This window comes from Macrobrachium rosenbergii, chromosome 15, assembly GCF_040412425.1.
Source record: "Macrobrachium rosenbergii isolate ZJJX-2024 chromosome 15, ASM4041242v1, whole genome shotgun sequence".
Taxonomy (NCBI): Eukaryota; Metazoa; Arthropoda; class Malacostraca; order Decapoda; family Palaemonidae; genus Macrobrachium; species Macrobrachium rosenbergii.
This window is the reverse complement of record NC_089755.1, coordinates 58,276,673-58,296,847: the sequence shown is the minus strand read 5'-3', so window position 1 is coordinate 58,296,847 and position 20,175 is coordinate 58,276,673. Positions and strand designations below refer to the sequence as shown.

At 36.4% G+C, this 20,175-nt stretch overlaps 1 protein-coding gene across 1 annotated transcript in view; it reads right to left on the bottom strand.

Annotated features, from left to right (window-relative positions):
• Positions 1-2,497, bottom strand: part of Dpp10 (Dipeptidyl peptidase 10) — a 619,010-nt gene extending 616,513 nt beyond the window's left edge. Inside the window, exon 1 of the mRNA XM_067118072.1 lies at positions 1,590-2,497. The gene's annotated coding sequence lies outside the window, so the exon portion shown is untranslated. The remainder of the gene's footprint in view (positions 1-1,589) is intronic.
• Positions 2,498-20,175: the final 17,678 nt, after the last annotated feature.

The window sequence follows — 20,175 nt, the reverse complement described above, 5'->3', positions numbered from 1 at the left end:
TCGATTAAAGAGACGACTGTCGTATTATTATTATTATTATTATTATTATTATTATTATTATTATTATTATTACTTTATGACTCACTCGATAAAAACTTGCCGGTCTAACGTCGCCTGTCTTAAGGATAGAGAGAGAGAGAGAGAGAGAGAGAGATTGGTGACGAATGGGCAACAGATTTAAATACCTTGCACGTGTCTTCAACCGTTAAGCCCAGCCATGTGGCTTCGCCCAGTGACGTCATAATGTGTGTGATGTCACAAACATGTCTTTATTATGGAAGAAATGTTCTCCTTTTCATTGTAATTTGCTTAGTACACGTTTACGCATGGTCACCCATTCAAGTAGTAACCATATATTTAATACATTTCAAATGCAGTACTTTAACGAATTTAACCGAAATTTAACGTAAAAAATGGTTGTGTTTAACCACAATCTTAATACTACCACAATACGTCATACTCCTAAGTCTAAAACAACTGAAATATTACACCCCTTCATATATACTAACTTCAACATACAGTAATTTAACAAATTTAATCAAAATTAACATTAAAATATAAAAATTTAACCAAATTTAACATAAAAAAGTGGACAGTTTTAACGCCAATCGTAATATTACCACAATACGTCATATTATGACTTAAGTCTAAATCAACCAAAATGACACACTCCATATATACTGACTTCAAATTACAGTACCTCAACAAATGTAACCAAAATTAACATAAAAATAAATCAATTTAACCAAACTTAACATAAAAAAGTGGATAGTTTTAACACCAATCGTAATATTATCACAATACGTCATATTCTGACGTAATCTAAAACAACCAGTATATTACATTCCTTCATTTATATACTAACCTTCAAAAGGCAGACCTTAGCCAATCTAACCAAATTTAACATCAGTATATAGAAACTTAACCAAATTTAACATAAAAAAATTGGATAGTTTTAACGCCAGTCGTACTATCACCGCAATACGTCATATTCTGGCCGAAGTCTAAAACAACCGAAATATTACATTCCTTCATATATAATAACTTCAAAATACAATACTTTAACAAATTTAACCAAGATTAACATCAAAATATAGAAATTTAACCAAATTTAACATAAAACAAGTGGACAGTTTTAATATTACCACAATACTTCATATTCTGACGTAATTCTTGAACAACCAAAATATTACACCCCGTCCTTTTAACTTGTCATGACTTGTAAAAAATAAAATAAATAACTAAATAACCACTACTTTAATTATATGTACGTGGAAAAACAACGTTTACGTCATGGTCGACCATTCCGTTAGCCCATAACGATAAATGGAATGGTAGTATTTCCAAAATATTACCCAAAAATGTCCGAGAATTGTGACAAAATGAAAGAAAGATTTAGACTAGCCGGTTAGCCGCCATTAGGGACACAACCCCCCACCCCACCCCCCACCAGCAACCCACCCAACCCCCTTCCCCAGACCGTCTGACACCTCGTCACTCTACTTCAATCTAAGCCGCCTTACATACGGGAAAAAAATTGTAAAAAATATACATATTATAAAATCTAGTGACTCGTTGCAATCACCCACCTTCTCGACATGGTGACAGTGACCCTGGTACTTGTGACATCAGAGAATAACGCCAGATAACTTGCAATCAATCAATCAAATGTTCCAGAGGAGTTTCTTGTTCAGGATCTTCATTCATCGTGTAGATCAGGTGATTTTCTCTTTTCGTCTTCCATATATTGGTATTTTTCATTCTACGGAGGCTTAGTGGGTTAGTTATTTCGCATTTTGGGTTCTGTCTAAACAGATGTGTATGCATTATTCATTATCATTCCGATAAATTGCATTTACTTGCAGTTAGTGCATTTCTGTAGGCCTAGGCTTCGAGACACGTGCTTAGATTCCACCCCTCTCCATCTTGCCCTTGTAAATCAATGCTACGTTACTTCACACTAGTGTGGAGGTTTAGTGTCTTAGTTATTTAGTATTTTGTGCTCTGTCTAAACAGATGTCTAGACATTATTCATCAATCTCCTGATAAACTGCATTTATTTGCGGTTAGTACATTCCTATAGGCCTAGACTTCCAACTATCTCCATCTTGAATTTATAAATCTATGTTACGTTACTCCACGCTAGTATTTTCCGATGGTCAGGCTTGAAATATATAAGAATACAACGAACAGTTGTTCAATTAACAGCAAATAGCTTCTCCATTGTAATAAGTGAAGTAGTTTAGCCAGACTCTCCTGGATGACATGGCTATGACACCACGGGCAGCCTAAACTACCCTTCCTAGTTATCTTCGTAACTTAACCCAGCTCACATCCATCAGAGCAGTTCGTTGTTCATTAACATTCAATGTTTGTTCTTCATTAACATTCAATAACACATAAACACAAATAAATGAAACAATAGTCCTAGCGTTATAACGTAATCGACGGAGCGCGAATCGCGACGTCTCATCACCTCGAGACTCTCTGGGTGAATGAGCCCGTTTGAGACGCGTCGAGAGACCAGTAATCACACTGTTGATATTGAGCAGCAAAAGTAAAAGTAATTACGTCTTTAAACTACCCAATTTATTTACGTTTTCTTCTATAAACGGATGGAATTTAATCAATGTAGATTATGTGAATAAAGATTGTATGTATATGTTATTTTTATTTTATATAAATAAAACAGGAAGAGATACTCGCTTGGTCAAAAGCGCTAGGCGCTGCGCTGGTAACTATCGGCTTGGTGGTTTAAAGGGTCTTGTATTGATATTTAGTATTACAGGCGATGAATATATTTCATATTGATACAGATTTCCGTAAACAATGACGTCTGCAAGTGTGATACAGCCAAATAAGCTGTACAAGTCTAAGACTGGGCTACGCTAATGAAGGTAGGAAGCTTTATAACAAGCATTTGCGCCATCACGCGATGTTTAGCATATGGAGACACTCAAATATAATGGTATCCCTCAAAGCAAATCACACCCAGAGCTTAATATGTCATTAACAACTATAATAACATGGTTGTAATGGGTCGAAGTCTGTTCACTTTGTCATTTTCGCCTATATTTCGTTTTTTTTTTTAACCAGAGTGAATTTGAACAAAACTTGCCATGCCATTTGATGCATTTATGCGGGGTGAACCACGTGAAATACTAAGCCTTAATGAAACTTGCAGCTAACCACAGGGTCTTGGTACAAGATGCAATGATTTTTAATGAGGCAAAACGGCCAAGGTTGTAATTATAATGAATATAATGAAAGTATAGCTAGATCTGACGTTAGATCAAGTTCATACGATGCGACACTAGGCCTAGCCTGAAGCCATGTTGCCAATAGGCCTAAAAGATTAATGTTTTTTTCTGAATTTATTGCGTTGCTAATGTGCAAAATAGATGAATGAATAGAACAATATACTATTTATGCTAATAAATTTACATTTAGCTACAGTAAAGGTGTAAAGCTTTATACAAGTTTGCAGGCTACGAACGCAACTTTTGAAAATAGGGGTGAGATACATACACACACACACACATATATATATATATATATATATATATATATATATATATATATATATATATATATATATATATATATATATACATACATACATATATACATCACTTTAACTTGATGAAAACAAAGAAACAAATAACTAGCTACAAATTATTGGTAAACATAAAACAGGGATGCACTCGGCTCGCGCTAAGAGGCGGACCACTCGACATCCGAAAGATTTCCCGCCAACTAATGACAATCGATTATCGGTTACATTTGAACGATGTCGACTGCCAACTTTTACTTCTACGGATGAATGAAAAATTATTATTATTATTATTATTATTATTATTATTATTATTATTATTACAAAAGACAGTTTGTATATTCCTGAATCCAAACATTCCCGAAATCCCCAAATAAAAATTTCTAAATTTTTCTAAAGGAATTAATATTTATAGTGCACCGAATTTTATTGTGTTCCTGGCATGGCGTTCCAATTATTGGAGAGATATATTACAAACGGGCCTTTGAAGGAAATATATATATATAAATATTATATATGTGTGTGTGTATATGTGTGTGCGCGCGTGTATGCACCATTCCGTGCTAAAAGGGCGTAAGTCAGTTGGTGAATTCTATACTTCAAATCTGATGCTTAAACCCAACGACCTTCTATACAGATTATGTCTCTGAAAATGTCCTTGTCGTAGTTAGAATCTCTCTCTCTCTCTCTCTCTCTCTCTCTCTCTCTCTCTCTCTCTCTCTCTCTCTCTGCTGATGATGAACGTTCTTTGTAGGTTTATGATGCAGTTATTATTTTGGAGGCATTTTGAAGGGATCTCTCTCTCTCTCTCTCTCTCTCTCTCTCTCTCTCTCTCTCTCTCTATATATATATATATATATATATATATATATATATATATATACATATATATATATAGATCGAGAGAGAGAGAGCATCGTAGTAGCATATGCAAGAATCTCATCCCCCACCCCACACCAACCCACCCACCCGAAAGCTTTCGCGTAGGGCCAAAGGCGGGCGGGGCAGCGAGAGAGAGAGAGAGAGAGAGAGAGAGAGAGAGAGAGAGAGAGAGAGTCACTCACCAACACCACCAAATCTTCTTCTTCTTCCTCAATCAATTGCTGTGCTACCCCGGTGCCGCATTGCCATCCACGGGTGGGGTGGGCGTGTGACACGCCCTCGGTCACCCTGGGGCGGGGGGACGGGGAAGCGTTTGAGGTGTTCAGTTTTTTAAAAGAGGATTATGGTGACTGAGAGAGAGAGGATATTTTGACTGGTTGACTATGGCACCTGCTTAGTTGTGGGAAGAATATCTTACTATTTATTCTGCCTATGTGTCTATATAACTAACTATCTATCTATCTATCTATCTATCTAGCTATGTTTGTCTAATGTATATGCTTACCTATATACATATATATATATATATATATATATATATATATATATATATATATATATATATGCATGTATATATATATATTATATATATATATATATATATATATATATATACATACATACACACGTGAAAAAACTCATTCTGTTGCCTTATATCAACAAAATTATTTAATGGCTTCTGAAACCCTTTACACCACCATTACACTTTGATCTTCCGCTTCAATGTTTATTTTTGGGACGCCCTCTCATTGGCCCACCCTCATTTGGTCCAGTGGGCCGGTTACATGTTTACTTATTCATTTATTTATTTATCCACTCATTTATCTCTTTATCTACTTGTCGTATTATCAGTCAGAGTTTATAGATGCATTTAATATCTCGTTCTTCATTGGTATAACTGTTTTCATTGAATAAATCTTCTTTCTTTTAAGGAACATGAATGAAGATGATTTTGACAGAGATACCACCTGTTCTACTAAATCATCTCTCACGAACTACTGCTTCTCCTAAGGCCTCATAGTGACCCATGATCTATACGTCCCTCTATAAGGTCAGTTGAAAGTAATAGTAATGTACATTATCTTAAGCAAATTTAGGAAATATATTAAGCTTAGTCACCACTACTGTAAAAAAATGTCATAAACTTATTGGCAACTTGCTGCATACACAACCCAAACATGTTGAAAACAAGTCATCAACAGTATGCAATGACGAAAACAAGCCATCGATCACAAGTTGTAGTCTTTTATCCAACATGTTTGCGTTGAATGTGCAACAAGTCACCAACATGTCGGTGACTTGTATCCAACATGTTTGTGACTTGTGTCCGACAAGTCACCGACATGTTTATGACATTTTTAACTATCAAGACAGGGAATTTCATTCATCTTTGAGTTCGACACGTTTACAGATGCAAAGGCATAAAAGTGAAGCTCGGGCCAGTGAATTGAGGAGCGCCTTGCATTTATGGATTTTTCTAACAATGCCCAGTTCATTTTTTAGGGTCCTTCTGCTTGAAAAGAAACCTCTGGACTAGTACTCTCTCTCTCTCTCTCTCTCTCTCTCTCTCTCTCTCTCTCTCTCTCTCTCTCTCTCTCTCTCTCCACTTTCTCTCTCTCTCTCTCTCACCAGTACTCTCTCTCTCTCTCCCTGTTCTCTCTCTCTCTCTCTCTCTCTCTCTCTCACCAGGTAATCTCTCACCATTCATGGTACCCTGTTGAAGTAAACCCCTAATTCTCTCTCTCTCTCTCTCTCTCTCTCTCTCTCTCTCTCTCTCTCTCTCTCCCTACTTTTTTCCTCTCTCTCATCAGTCAATCTCTCACCTTTCATAATACCCTACTAAAGCAAACTCCTAATTCTCTCTCTCTCTCTCTCTCTCTCTCTCTCTCTCTCTCTCTCTCTCTCTCTCTCTCTCTCTCTCTCTCTCTCTCTCACTTTTTCTCTACTTTTCCTCTCTCACCATTCATCAGTCAATCTCTCACCTTTCTCTAATATCTCTCCCTACTGTTAAACCCCAAACTCCTAATTCTCTCTCTCTCTCTCTCTCTCTCTCTCTCTCTCTCTCTCTCTCTCTCTCTCTCTCTCTCTCTCTCTCTCTTTTTCCTCTTACTCTAACTCCGTATAACAGGGCCAATTCCCTTCTCCCGAAAAACGTATTGTGCTTTCCACACATCAGAAGTATTATTATTCTTCTTCTTGATTCCCTGATGCTGGAGGGAGTGACGTCACGGTCGACACATGCGTCCGCAGGGAAATTTGGGAGGACCGGGATAAACCCAGATCCCGTCCATCATGTTTATATTTTGGTAGAAGAGAAGAAGATAAAGGCAAAACGTATACGAGAGAGCGAGTGTGTGTGTGTGTGTGTTTGTGTGTGTGAGAGAAAGAGAGTTTTTGTCCTCAAGGTATGATAACTACGGTACATTTCCCATAATGTTATTCAACGTTCGAGAACTCGGTTTCTGGATTTGTCCATTTTAGAGATCACAGACACGGAGAAAAAAAAAGCAGAGAGAGAGAGAGAGACACTTTATTAGGCAAACATGAATGTAATTAGAGAGAGAGAGAGAGAGAGAGAGCATTAGGACTTCTCCATTTTAGAGTATCATGAACGGAGAGGGATTACCCGATGAGAGAGAGAGAGAGAGAGAGAGAGAGAAGAGAATAGAATTAAGGCTACACTTTATTAGGCAAACATGAATGTAATTAGGTTACCCGATACGAGAGAGAAAAAAGAGAGTGAGAGAGAGAGAGAGAGAGAGAGAGAGAGAGAGATTTATAAACACTTCAAAGATCACCTGGCTCCAATATATTATTATATGCCTGGGCATCAGAAAAATTACGAAACATCTAATTGAATGTCTTTGTTCTTGATAAATTACAGCTATAATTAATTACGTTCGGGGACTGTGCACACTTCTTGCTTGATTGAGTAATGAAGAAAACAAAAAACAATAATCAAGATAAAAGAAAGTAATTAAGAGAGCAAAAGATAATAAACATAGATTGCTTATTTCTATAAGAGAATTTTATTAATACTTCTGTAATGAGTTTTGAATGGACAAATAACTTGAGAGAGAGAGAGAGAGAGAGAGAGAGAGAGAGAGAGAGAGAGAGAGAGAGAGAGAGAGAGAGAGAGAGAATTAGTGCTCTACCTTATTTAGCTAAATTGAACGAATGCAGAGTACCTGATGAAATAGAGGGAGGAAAAGTGAAAGAGAGAGAGAGAGAGAGAGAGAGAGAGAGAGAGAGAGAGAGAGAGAGAGAGAGAGTCATAAAAGAATCGCGCCGGTGACATCTCGGCTGCTTGAACAAATATCGATGCAGGTCAGCAAATTAAGGGGCTTTTCAAACGTGGCTTACTTTCGGATTCGGTCAGGATACGTAAAGGCGATAGAACGGGAGGACTCGGAGGACGGTGCTTGCGTCGAGGGCGGCTCTCTCTCTCTCTCTCTCTCTCTCTCTCTCTCTCTCTCTCTCTCTGTCACACACACACACACACACAAACACACACACACACTTTTTTTCTCTCTCGTATCAGTCAATCTCTGCACATTCATGTTTGCCTAATAGGGTATGGCCCTAATTTCTCTCTCTCTCTCTCTCTCTCTCTCTCTCTCTCTCTCTCTCTCTCTCTCTTACTCTTCCCCCTTCCTCATCAGGTAATCTCCAATCATTCTGCTTAGTCTAAGAAGGGTAAGCCGTAAATTTCTCTCTCTCTCTCTCTCTCTCTCTCTCTCTCTCTCTCTCTCTCTCTCTCTCTCTCTCTCTCTCTCTTCTTCTTCTTCTTCTTCTCCTTCTAATCTGGCGTATGTTTCTTGTAATTATTTCACTGTAGCGTTGCAAAGCACTTTCTGATAAAAATTCTCTCTCTCTCTCTCTCTCTCTCTCTCTCTCTCTCTCTCTCTCTCTCTCTCTCTCTCCAATCCCCACCCGCCCCACAAGCGATAACTGATTAGCAAACATGCTTTTCCGGAGGGCGTTCGCACGAATTCGGAGGTCAAAGGTAAACACAGGTAAGATTAGGAGGAACGAACAGTAAGTCTGTTTTTCTTAAAGATTTTTGGGAAGCTGATTCTTCTGGAAGAAGTCGACTCTCAGGAGAAAAGATTATTTTTCCTTTAGGTGAAATAAATTTTCCCTCTCGTAGATTAAAGGAAAAAAAACTGTTCATTTGTCATATAAAGAAGCTATTATTTTTCCCCTTCAAGCCGAGAAGAAATTTAGCCAAAATTGTGAAGAAAGAACTGTTCCCTTTCCTGAATAAGAAACCTCTTATCTCCCGCCGAGTAAAGAATCAATTGTTCCTCACTTTTAAATGGAAAGAACTCAGCCTTCCCTCAAAGTGAGGAAGAAACTACTTCTTCTCTAAGAGTGAGGAAAAAATCGTCTCTCTTTCGGAATATGGAAACAATTTGTTGCTGTTCCAAAAATAAGTAAAAAATATTGTTTCTCTCGGAACAGTGCCTCTCAGTTATGTTCTCCAAAGTCCTCTCAAAGAGATTTCGTAATCAGGATTTGCCCGAGGGAAAATTTATCCCAAAATAATATTCTTTCGCGAGATGGGAGGAAAATATATATATATATATATATATATATATATATATATATATATCTATATTAAAATATATATCGATTAAAATTGCAAAAGGGGTATTTAATGCTGTCGTTTAAACCTATGAAAATTTAATGTTCGTTTTGTAAAGGGTCTTCGTACAAGGAATAAGGTTTATGGAACAATAACATAACGTGAATAAATAAAAAGTAAAAGGAAAAATTAATAATTTCAGTATTCTTATAATTATCCGTGTTTGCATGAAGCAGAATAAGCTTTAACTAAACTTATTTTTAGTTGGTATGGCAAAAATAACCGCCATTTGATAAAATCTGTTAACAATGCAAATATTAGATTGGAAATATGTGATTGATCTTTTATAAATAAACTTACTAAAAATCATAACACATGAGATAAAATATGCACCATCGACAAATTCCAACATATGTGACATATGTTAGAGACATGACTAATCTTCTAAAAAAGTTTCGACGCAAATGACCGTAGACTTTGCAACGCCAACTTCCAGATCTCAATTATCAATTGATGTTTGAAAGCCTGTAAGTACTCTTAAGTCAATGACCGTAGATTCTGCAACGCCAACTTCCAGATCTCAATTATCAATTGATCTTTGAAAGCCTGCCAGTTTGATGAAGTAATGACCTCCAATCTAGGACAGGGGGGTCGGTGACCCCCTTTTGTATTCCTTGATGGTACGGAGCTTAACCAAATGTCCCTGGAGAGATCAAGAGGGCAAGCTTCCTTTGAGAGAGAGAGAGAGAGAGAGAGAGAGAGAGAGAGAGAGAGGAGACTTCAGACTAAAGGCATTAATGGCATTACCAATTCGAGGTCCTCTAAAGAGATGTCGGCATTTAATGGAATTCAGGGGTAATTATGTTTCTCTCTCTCTCTCTCTCTCTCTCTCTCTCTCTCTCTCTCTCCGTTTTGTATGTGTTATATCTCTCATAATTATTCCATATTAGTGGAGTAATGCATTTCATGATAAAGATTTCTCTCTCTCTCTCTCTCTCTCTCTCTCTCTCTCTCTCTCTCTCTCTCTCTCTCTCTCTCTCGCTTCAGGCTACCGCAAGTGATATAATTGCCCATAGCACAGCGCTCAGTAATTAGCACGTCATATGCAAATGAGCTCATTCGTATCACGTAATATGCAAATGAACGTATTTATTCAGATGCCTTTAACAAAGCAGAGTAATTCATTCGCATTTTTCCCTTTCTTTCAATTGCAAATTTGCATCAGAAATATTGCAAAATATCCTTAGAGTATACTACCCACAATTCTTTGTTTCCCTGTTGAATAATGTACTGCAGAATATTAAGCTAATTATTCATATTGGTTACTTGTATATATGCTTATTAGTACTTATGGCTGGTCTAACGTTGCTAAAATCAGATTGTTTCAAATTTTCAGTTTTCTGTAAAAGAAAATTATTGTGCCGGTTTTGTCTGTCCGTCCGCACTTTTCTGTCCGCCCTCAGATCTTAAAAGCTACTAAGGCTAGAGGGCTGCAAATTGGTATGTTGATCATCCACCCTCCAATCATCAAACATACCAAATTGCAGCCATCTAGCCTCAGTAGTTTTTTTTTTTTATTTAAGGTTAAAGTTAGGCATACCATCTTACTCATTTGCATATGCTTGCGTAAGATTTTCGGTTAATTTAACCTTGGGAATATTTCACGTAGGCCTATACAACGTCATAACGGTCTAGAGGCTCCTGCTATACCGTAGACCTTCCATGACATCAATAAATAGGTCTAGGCTTCTGTTACACAGTAGACCATCCATGACATCATTACATAGGTCTAGGCTCCTGTTACACCATAGGCCATCCATGACATCACTACATAGGTCTAGGCTCCTGTTACACCGTAGACCATCCATGACATCAATACATAGGTCTAGGCTTCTGTACATCGTAGACCATCCATGGCATCAGTACATAGGTCTAGGCTTCTGTATATTGTAGACCATCCATGACATGGCTGCATAGGTCTAAGACTCCTGTTACAACCGCTACGGCTTCGTAGCTCTAAACGAGCCTATCACAAATGGCTTTTTTCCCCTATCGTAACAATAATGCAGAGGGCCACCAGTGTATCAATACAACACTATGACCACTTCCTTCCTCACCAACACAAGTATCGCCACGCAATGGACTCATGGTTCGTCGAAATAACGTTGTGTGTGCCCGTCTTCGGCTGGGTTGGCGCCCAGTTTGGCAGGTGGCTGGGCAAGATGGGGCTCCTCAATTTTCTTCCTGTAGGTTATGTGACGCGCCCAACGCCAACACCCTAGAACACTATTGCCTGGAATGTCCACTTGTTACCAATTTATTACCACAAATATTCACAGTAGTTGATGTATGTAAGCAATTGTTAACAGACTATAATTTGCTTGATGAAATTCTCATGCGCCATCCTCACTTTGGTGGTCACTGAACAGGTATTTCCTTTCATCAAATAGACTGTGTGATATTAACTAGAGCTAGGCCATTGTTGTACTCCATATGAATTCTATTGTATACGTTAATTTCCATATAGATGTAATTACTAATATTGTCACCATGTACTTAAATGTCTGACGCCAATGTGCGCAGTAAATTGATTAAAACAAAAATCTACGTAACAGCATTTTCAACACCATCGTTACATAACAAAGTTCTTCGGAGGATGTACGAAGAGTTTTAATGTCCACTTTTCCACAACGAGTCTTGGATAACTCGTGTATTTTTCGGTAAAGTTTAGGCCTATGTTCGTTTCACCTGAATGAGATTGGATAGCCTAAGGCAACAATTCCCGATCCACTTAGATGTTAAGATCTCACTTAGGCCTAGGCGCCAAAGTGCCAAAGGCTCTTCAGTATTATGGTCTTTTGTTTTTGAAAAGGGACGACTTCAGCTATTCCAAACTACTGTAGGACCAAGTTACAGGGGAGCACTGTAAGCAGGAAATCTCGATGGAGCCATTTATAAAATAATACTTCTAAAAAAGGCTTCAGAACTTCCGGACATATTTATGAGACTAAGAATTACCAAAGCTAAAACATACGTTAAAACCCAACTCCAAGAGACAATGGTTTATCAATAAACCCGAAAAGAAGCCTACGATAAAGAGGAATAAGAGAGAGACAAACAGAGATAGAGAGAAAGAGACAGAGTGACAGACAGACGCACACGGACACCAGAAAGTTCGTGTTGATTACATCACCTAATTGCTCATAAAGTTGTGTTTGCTCTACACCAGGTGGGGAGTAACTCTCTATTTACACAGAGCCAACTACAACATTACATTTCTGGATAAAGAGGAATATATATAAATACAATATAATATATATATACTGTATATATATATATATATATATATATATATATATATATATATATATATATATATATATATATATATATATATATATATCTTTATCTATATATAGTATATCTTTAGAGAGTAAAAGAGAGAGAGAGAGAGAGAGAAGAGAGAGAGAGAGAGAGAGGTCACAGGTGTTTTTCTGTGTGTTTCTCGAAAAGAAACTCCCTTATGTTTCTCATTATAAAGAAGCGAGTTTCAGCACTCATGAACTACGCCCATTCCCTAATGCGCTCTGGAGATGGCCCTCTCTCTCTCTCTCTCTCTCTCTCTCTCTCTCTCTCTCTCTCTCTCTCTCTCTGACTCTTCTAATGACATTACAGGAGTTATAAAAGACCAAATGGAAATTTCTTTCACGGCCTGTAATATATATATATATATATATATATATATATATATATATATATATATATATATATATATATATATATATATATGTATATATATATATATATATATATATATATATATATATATATATATATATATATATATATATATATATATTAGGATTCCCTCCTGTTTGCTGTTTCCAAAGCGGAAGCAGTTTCAAAGCATTTCTCTTCATAATTTTTTGAATATTAATATTTTAGCATAAATGTGCTTTGAATTGTGAAATACACAATTTCCCAAGGCTTCGTGATAAAGGTCGTGTTTTAAAAGGAATTGTTTTGTTTCGATGTTATTTATGAGCAATCTGAAAGTGATTTTTATCTAAAATGTTAAAGTATTGTATAATTGCTTCGTTTCAATGTTTTTATCAGTAATTTTAAAGTGATTTTTATCTCAAATATTAAAGTTACAGTGTAAATGCTCTTTGGATTATGTGCTTCTTGGTATAAGGGCCATATTTTGAAAGGCGTAGCTTTGTTTCCAATGCTTTTTATTAGTGATTAATTGACTAAAATATATTAACTGTTTTCAAAAAGATATGCACCCTAAAAATACAGGGTGCAACGAACCTTGACTAAAAAAACAAAAAAAAAAAAAAAAAGGTAAAAAATGCGCCGAAGTTTCTTTAGCGCAATTGAGTTTTCTGTATAGCTGCTACATCGTATAATGAAGGCCACCGAAAATAGATCTATCTTTCGGTGGTTTCGGCATAATGCTGTGTGAGCGGCGGTCCATGAAACTTTAACCACTGCCCAGTGGTGGCCTATCCTATATCGCTCGCAGAAGCACAATTATGGCTAACTTTAACGTTAAATAAAATAAAAACTGCTCAGGCTAGAGGGCTGCAATTTGATATGTTTGATGAATGGGGGGTGGATGATCAACATCCCAATTTGCACCCCTCTAGCCTCAGTAGTTTTTAAGATCTGAGGGCGGACAGAAAAAGTTCGGACAGAATAAATTGCGGACAGAAAAAGTGCAAACAGAATACAGTGCGGACAGATAAAGCGCGGACATAATAAAGTGCGGACGGACGGACAAAGCCGGCACAATAGTTTTCTTTTACAGAAAACTAAAACTTTGCCATTGTCTCTCAGCAAGGTTTGTCGTCCTGACCGTGTCTGAAGAGACATTGAAACGGCCTGGGCTTTGTGGAGAGAACACACTCACACACACACACATACACAATACACTCACTCACGCACACACACAGAGGAAGTTAGTCTTTTAAATTATTCATTCTCTTAACGAGCCTTCGGGAGTGACTGTGTTCCTGGCTCCTTGAGTCTCTTGGCCTCCGTTACTTTGTGTCATTGTTACTTGCTTAAGAAAGTTTATTTGGAGGGGGGCGGGCGTGGGTTTGGTGGGAATATGGGGAGGGGGGGAACTGGCTATGGGGGAAGGGGGGAGAGGGAAGAGGGGTATTACCCTAAAAACTTTACACAGGAGAGATTTATTTTCTCGTCTTATTTTCTCAGCTGGATCATAATAACTCTACTTTGATGATTACAGCGCTGCCAAATCTACGCATCGAAACGTTGGTATGGATCTTATAGTCTACAGATTTTTCCAATATATTATTTTCTCAGTTGTATTATAAAGGGGTTTGGTTATCAATAATATTGTAATTTAGCACATTATGGTTAAATATTCCTCGTGTTTTAATTAAGACAGTGTCTCTTAAGTTAACGAGGCCTGATCAGCTCTTTTTGAAGACGATTGCAATGTTGCCACATCTGCACGTCCAAGCGTTCTATAGAATTTGTTTTCTGAAAGACCAAATAATTCTCTCTTTATTTGAGCAAATATTTCTAGTAATCAAACGTATTTACTTGATTGTATCTATAGGTAGACATGAGTCACCTTTGACAAAAGTATAACACCTGATTATATCCCCCGTAGGAGGGTAGTGCTGTCAGTGCACCTCGCGGGGTGCATTGTAGGCATTACTAAAGGTTCTTCGCAGCATCCCTTCGGCCCCTAGCTGCAACCCCTTCCATTCTTTTTACTGTACCTCCATTCATATCCACCCTCTCTTAACAATTATTTCAAGGTGCAACTGCGAGGTTTTCCTCATGTTACACTTTTCAAACCTGCCTATCCTTAATTTCCTTTCCAATGCTGACTGACCTCTTAGGTCCCAGTGCTTGGCCCTTGGCCTGACCTCTATATTCATTCCATTCAACAACTGATTATACCAAAAAAATGGCTGAGGTAAAACTATTCCAACTCACTTAACTTCAGGTAAACTTCAAACATCCGTCACCAAACTCAGCAAACTAAGGAAAGATGACATCCTGTTTGGCCCCCTAAAAAAAAACTTTCCAGGAAAAAAAAAACAGGGGACGAGAGAAAAGAAGAAAGTCACGCAAGGACCAGGCAAACAGCTAAACTTGGGAGATAAAACAATCCTGTCGTCCAAGATGGCCTCTTTACGATTCAAAATGGCTGTCCGCGAGAAGTTCATCAGTCATCTTGCTGCTGTTGGAGTATTTTTTTTTTTTATGCCGGAGTTAAACTTCTAAAAACTTCCTCGACTAAAAGGGGGGAAACTTTTATTCACGGTTTTTCTTTGGTCATAGAGTCATGGGCGTGTTTTCTTGATCAAAATTCCGGCGGGTTAATGGCGTCTAATTGCTGCGAACTGGTTTTGATTATAGTTACATCCAGGATATACTGTATATATATATATATATATATATATATATATATATATATATATATATATATATATATATATATGTATATATATGTGTATATATAGGTATATATATACATATACATACTGTATACATACACACATACCCAAATTCTACCACACCAATCACTGCTGCTTCTTCTTCTTCTTCATCCTCCCCAATATCAAGAGCTCGCCAAAAGACCCCTGACCTTCCCGCCCTCTCCTAATTCAGGAGGTCCTGAAGTGTTGTCCTTCGGGATTGCGAGGATTCGCAGGATACCACTGCAGCTTACACTGAAGGACTTCTGAGGAAGGATCCTTTTAATGTTCCTTTAGTTTTGTTGCTTCGCTCGGTCTCCATTGGAAATGAAACTTGAGTCGGGGGTAATGGTCTGAATTGTAATATTTCTGGGAAATCACGAATTTATTATTATTATTATTATTATTATTATTATTATTATTATTATTATTATTATTATTATTATTATTATTAGGCTGCTGTTATTGGGATACGTTGCAATCATGGTCTGAATTGAGAGAGAGAGAGAGAGAGATGATATTAAAACTGACGTATTGAATTATATATATATATATATATATATATATATATATATATATATATATATATATATATATATATATATATATATATATATATATATATATATATATATATATATATATATATATATATATATATATATATATATATATATAGATATATTATATATATATATATATATATATATATATATATATATATGTACAGATAGATAGATATAGATAGATTGATAGAAATGTATAGAAGTATTATATATATATACATATATATGCGAGAGAATTAACGAAACACGAAGCCAACAGAATGAGCCAAGAGTGAGTAACTGGATATATAAAGCAAAAGAAAGCACAGATAGATAAGTACATAGACAGACAGACAGACAGATCATACATGCGTGCAAGCACGACGACCAGACCTCCCCGGGACCCATCCCTGGCCATCCAAAATTTATGAAAGCAATCCAGTCCAATTAAGACGGCAGGGAAAGGGAAATTACTTCATTCCTGCCTTCATGAATTCTGTAAATAATTCCAGAGGGAGGAAAACCGTGTACCATATCCCCAGGTACAATTCCTGGTACAATTTCCCTGTTTTTATGAATCTGAAACTTCACAAGAGTAAAGACAAGGTGCTTTTTTGGGGGGACAAGGGTTTTAATTCCCGTTTTCATTGAATGGTTCTTATTCCCATTTTCGTTAAAGCTTGTGATTTCAGGATGTATGGCTTCAGAAATGTTGACAGAGAAGGGGCCACTTGTCGACAATTTTGGAGGTTAAAACTTTGGGGTTAATAATTAAACGCATAGGAAGGTACTTGTCAATAACTTTTGGTAAAAATAACTTTGTAGTTTGTTAAGGAATGTATATCAAAAGCTTAGCAGATGACAGAACACCTACTGTAAGTTATAATATTTCCTTGGGGCACAATTTGTACTGGAAAAAAAGGGCGTGATTTGGAAGTTTTTCTGCAAATAATGTTCATCCATGATCCAGCATTTAAGGGATGAATTGGGCAGTAAACATTGTCTTCTTGCTTTTCTCTGGGCCATCCCTTGTTAAGGAAGAGTTAAGGTTAAATGTGTGTGTGTATATATATATATATATATATATATATATATATATATATATATATATATATATATATATATATATATATATATATATTTATGTTTGTGTATATATACTCTACATGTATGTATATACATAAGCTCTCTCTCTCTCTCTCTCTCTCTCTCTCTCTCTCTCTCTCTCTCTCTCTCTCTCTCCATCCCGTCTCATCATCTCTCCCTTCTATTCACCCCCTTTTCCCGTCAAAAGGAGGTCAAGTTTTGTTACCGAGTTATCGACAGAACGATTATGACGGACTGACATCCGCCCAAGGGGGGGAGGGGGGAAGGGTGTATAGGCACTGACCCACAATTTTCGGCAAGTCGCTAATGCACTGATCGGAGAGGATTTGATTGTTGTCCGGATACATTAACGACAGATTATTATTATTATTATTATTATTATTATTATTATTATTATTACTATTATTCAGAGGATGAACCCTATTCATATGGAACAAGCCCACCACAGGGACCATTGACTTGAAGTTTGAAGTTCAATTATTATTATTATTATTATTATTATTATTATTTTTCAGAAGATGAACCCTATTCATATGGAACAAGCCCACCAAAGGGGCCATTGACTTGAAATTCAGTTATTATTATTATTATTATTATTATTATTATTATTATTATTATTATTATTATTATTATTATTATTATTATTCAGAGGATGAACCCTATTCATATGGAACAAACCCACCAAAGGAGCCATTGACTTGAAATTCGAGCTTCCAAAGAATACGGTGCTCATTAGGAATTAAGAGAAGGTAAAGGGAAATACAGAAAGAAGAGATCTCACTTATTAAAAAGAGAAAAAATCAATTGATAAATTAATAAATAGATAAAAATATATTAAAATGCAAGGAAAATAGTATTAGGGCAGTAATGCATTGCATCTTCGCTTGAACTTCTGACGTTCCAATTGCACGACATCTCCCTTACTTATTTTTTGGGAGTTTCCGTCGGTTCTGGGCTACAGAAGGGTATCAGTTCTGTTTCAATTTTTTTATAAAAAAATAAAGATGCTGCGAAAACAATTACAGCAGCCCTTGACTTGAAAAAACTATCTTTATGACAGTTCCGTATACGACACAGGAACTGCCAATCCTTGAACAATTATGGCGCCCATATACTGACTCATATTTTATGATATTACCCTTCTTCTTCTTCTTCTTCTTCTTCTTCTTCTTCTTCTTCTTCTTCTTCTTCAGCTGCAGTATCTTCATCTTCTACACACACGCACACACATACACACACTCACACATTACAATCACTTCAACTTCAATAACTCACTACTGTTTCCGTGGAGCATCTAGGGAACTCCCTTCCCTAGATCTCCAAGCCTCAATTAAGACGGACGACGAAAACGTGTAAAATGCGCTCGCGCGCGCGCCCCACAAAGCCACTTACGTAAGCCATCTGCCTCGTCATGTGGCGTCTAGACATTTAGACTCCGCTTTGAGTGTTTCTTCCCATGTCCGCAAAGTCGAGAGAGAGAGAGAGAGAGAGAGAGAGAGAGAGAGAGAGAGAGAGAGAGAGAGAGAGAGAGAGAGAAGTGGGTGGCCAATTATCTGGTTGTTTTTCTCTCTGTTGTGTACAAAGTTATGCCTTGTGTGGACATACAATCACACATATATACACGCACATACATAGGGACCAGGCATACATGTTTGTGTGATGATAGTTATGTATGTATGTATGTATGTATGTATGTATATATATACATATATAAATTTTATATATATATATATATATATATATATATATATACAAATCTATAATATATATATAAATTTATATATATATATATATATATATATATATATATAGATATACAAATCTATAATATATATATAAATATATATATATATATATATATATATATATATATATATATACATACAGTATATACATATATATTAAAAACTGAAGCCTCCACGAAAAATCAAATACAACATGAATAAAAATAGAGACAAATAAATGAATATATTGAATAAATTAGTAAAAATTTTCTTCATAAATTGCTACCTAATCTAATTGTCTTCCAATATGATGACTGAGAAAAAGATTCAAGAACTCTCTCTCTCTCTCTCTCTCTCTCTCTCTCTCTCTCTCTCTCTCTCTCTCTCTCTCTCTCTCTCTCTCGTGTACTGTCCTAAATTTTCCCCCTGTCATTAGCTAAACCTCTCTACTATTTTTCCCAGACTCTATTATTAAATCTACGACAAGGAACACGCATAGAAAATCCCGTATCTTCCGTATTATAATCCGTATCATAATACGGACCGTGGCCGAATTCTTATTTCCTTATTCCGTGGGAATTTGGACCCCGTACGCGGCCCCCCTGCCCATCCATACCTTCTGTTATTGTATGGGGTTCGAAGATGAAGACAGATTGGGTCAGTTACATGAAAAGGTCGACTCGGCCTGACTCTCTCTCTCTCTCTCTCTCTCTCTCTCTCGGAAGAATTATCTGGTAAATTAGATTTCGTTTAGAATACAATAGTAAACTGACTCGTCTCTCTCTCTCTCTCTCTCTCTCTCTCTCTCTCTCTCTCTCTCTCTCTCTCTCTCTCTCTCTCAGGGAAACCAGAATACTTTTATAATGCAATGCTAAAGCATTATTATTATTATTATTATTATTATTATTATTATTATTATTATTATTATTATTATTATTTAGCTGAAAATAGTGTTACTAGTGATATACGTATCAATTTATCAAACTATTATTATTATTATTATTATTATTATTATTATTATTATTATTATTATTATTATTATTATTATTATTATTATTCAGATAATAATGTTGATAATGAAACCAATAACAGTAGTAGTACTGGTAGAAGCTTTACCAACATATAAATAATGTATTATGTTGTCATCATTATATCTCTGCCGTTATTGACAATCCCATAAAGTTTATCTCCCACCCCATCTGTCGTGACGTCACTGTAAGCCAACACGGAGGCAAATGGCCATCAGTGGAGGCTAACCAAACACAATTACCATCTCCCGAATTCCCTTGAAGATAAACCATCTCCCCAAAAC